Source organism: Arachis ipaensis, chromosome B10, assembly GCF_059453495.1.
Source record: "Arachis ipaensis isolate K30076 ecotype BB chromosome B10, ASM5945349v1, whole genome shotgun sequence".
Lineage (NCBI taxonomy): Eukaryota > Viridiplantae > Streptophyta > Magnoliopsida > Fabales > Fabaceae > Arachis > Arachis ipaensis.
This window is the reverse complement of record NC_142435.1, coordinates 136,013,750-136,016,798: the sequence shown is the minus strand read 5'-3', so window position 1 is coordinate 136,016,798 and position 3,049 is coordinate 136,013,750. Positions and strand designations below refer to the sequence as shown.

Here is a 3,049-nt window from a genome sequence, read left to right as displayed (position 1 = left end):
ATTAATAGTATTACATTCGTAGCATAGTTATCTTATTATTGATAATTTTTGAACTTATTTTACCAATCTTATAACGGTCAGAAATCATCATTATTAATATCAAACTCATTAATTGTTGCTAAAACAGTTTTCCTAATAATTTTATTTTTTATGTTTACGGATGGCTATAGCGTTGGTATCAACAAAAAATTAAAAAAAAAATTGAAATTACCACTTGTAAATTTATTTTTTATTTAATAATTCCATGGTAATATATAAGTACACAAGACCACACAAATTTTATATTCATGAGTCATAACAAATTATTAAATTCCAAGATTATTATTATTAAAATATAGGTAAACTAATATAGCATTATTTCTAATGGTATGCATGTAGCTACTAGTTTCCTTTTTCACCATCTATGACATACTGGCGTTCTTGTTTTGTGCTTGCATTATTATTGTCTAACTTTGCACATGTACACCTGCCATTAATACACGCAGGAAATAGTGGATAACATGCATTTATTAGATAATTGCAACCACCAGGGCAATCCTTTTGAGGCATCACATTTGTTGGTGTTGTTGGGAGACCAAATCCTACCAAAAAAATATTTAAAAATTAAAAATAAAAATGATAGTCATATATAATATATTTGGAACATCATGGTAGAAAATTTAAAATGTTTTAACAAACACACAGAGGAAGAAAACAAATGGATGTGTCTGGAATTCTGGATTGGCTTTTAAAACGTTTCTCCTTTTTTTTTTTTAAGATTTTTTATTAAAAAATAAAGTCGCTCACCAAATCTAATTATAAATAGGTTCATGATTTTTGTAAATATAAGGAGTACATATAGATCTATTCGTGGAGAGACTTATGTATCTTCTATTTACAAAAATCACAAATTTATTTATATTTTAATTTGATAAAGAATTTATTTTTGTGATAAAAAATCAGAAATTTTTATTTTTTTTTCTCTCTACACTAGACTCCTGTGTTGTAGTCTCAATTTTGAGATTGAAAAAAAATAATTAACAGAATTATTTTAAGAGACACAATCACAAAATATAAACAAAACTAGTAAGTTTCTAGTAAAATGATTATTTAGATATTGAAAAAAAAAAACACATATAAGATGAAAAAAAAATTACCATTAGTGACTACTAAAACGAGAAGAATCATTACAAATGATATCTTGATTGTAATCTTCACCATCTTTCTTAATTTTTTGAATTAAAAAGTAAAGTCTAGGTTGGAGTCACAAACAAAATATTGTGTGTTTTGATGGCTTCCATTAAGGCCTTTTGATGCAAATTTATAGAGTTGGATGAATGTCAAAAATTAACAATAAATTATAATATATTATACATAAAATATTTAACTTTAAATTTGTTTTAATTATATTCTATGGGAGTCACTCAGATAAAGACGCTAAAAACGTCTTTTTATAAAGATGTTTTTTAATAATTAAAATTTAACACATATAATCGATTAAATTGTGCTTTTTTTTTCAAAATTAGACTAAACAAATTGATTTGATCGAAAAATGGTAAATTAAATCTTGAACTGGTCTAAATTAATATTATTTTTTTATAAAAAATGACTACAATACCCTATTATAGAAAATAACTAAAATACTTCTATTATATATATTAGTTTTGAGAATCCTAAATTTTAGTCCTTTATTTTTTTTATCATAGGTTAGGATTTAGAATTTTTAAAATTAATATATATATATATATATATATATATATATAATAGGAGTATTTTAATCATTTTCTATAATAAAAGTATTGTAGTCATTTTTTATAAAAAAAAAATAATATTAATTTAGACCAGTTCAAGATTTGATTCACCATTTTTTTGGTTAAATCAATTTACCTAGCCTAATTTTAACAAAAATAACATGATTTAATCGATTATATATGTTAAATTTAAATTATTGAAAAACATCTTTAAAAAAAGACGTTTTAGGCGTCTTTATCTAAGTGTCTCCCATATTCTATTCATAGTTTAACGACTATCAAAATTGAGTATATTCTCTCATTAAGTCATTATTCATATTTTTAGTAAATTATCTTTTTTTTTTAAATTAATTATTTTTTAAAATTAATGCTAAAATATATTATTTGCCGCTTTGGTAATTTTTTAAAAATCCAATATTTGTCTTTTTTATGAAAAATTTATAAGTCAACGATTAATTAATTATCATGTTAGCAAACATTGAATGTGATTTTGTACTTTTCATATAACATTTTGAGTTATTGACTCTAAATAAATTTAATTTAATAGATTTATTCTTTAAAACTCTCTTAATTTTAAATTTTGTTAATATGTATGCATATAAATAAAGTGAAAAAAGAAATAATAATAATAATAATAATAATAATAATAATAATAATAATAATAATAATAATAATAATAATATAGATTGATTTATTTGTAATACTCTTTATATAAGAGAAAATATATATTTGATAAAATATCTTTTGGACAAATTTGAATCTAAGACTTAATTAACCGAGAGAATAGTCAATTGTAAAATTCGCGAATCTATCTATCTATCTATTCTATTATATAAAAACTGGATTTCTGCATTTAATGATGGAGCTGACGTAGCATGCTTTTGAGAGTGTTTTCCAATTTATTTCTTTTAATTTTGTAAAGTAAATCTATTATAACTAATTAATGATATCAATTAATTAATTTGATTAGACATTCAAATCTCACAATTTATTATAATTTATATAAATTGATTAATTATTTGATTTAATTTTATTGGAGTAAATATCAAATTATTTTAGTAAATAATAAATATGATAATAAAATACATGAATTAGTTTAATTTTTTCAATGTCATCTATTTATACGAGATCATAATGTGTTTTTTACTCATTCGTTTTTTTTTTCTTTTTTCTCTCTTTTTCTCTGTCTCTTGTCTTTAGGGTACAATTTTTGTAATTTATTTAATTTTTATTTCTTTTATCTTTGCTTGTACATTTCATTTTTTTATATTTTTTAAAGATTTTTGTCTATTTTAGTTGCTCATTATTAGGCGCATATA

At 21.4% G+C, this 3,049-nt stretch overlaps 1 long non-coding RNA gene across 1 annotated transcript; it reads right to left on the bottom strand.

Moving 5' to 3' along the window:
• Positions 1-284: 284 nt before the first annotated feature.
• On the bottom strand, positions 285-1,268 carry LOC107622268 (uncharacterized). The gene is made up of 2 exons (XR_015892432.1): positions 1,137-1,268; positions 285-581 (listed from the first exon to the last, which is right to left on the bottom strand). It is a non-coding gene; the product is annotated as an uncharacterized LOC107622268 (long non-coding RNA).
• Between the last annotated feature and the right edge of the window lie 1,781 nt (positions 1,269-3,049).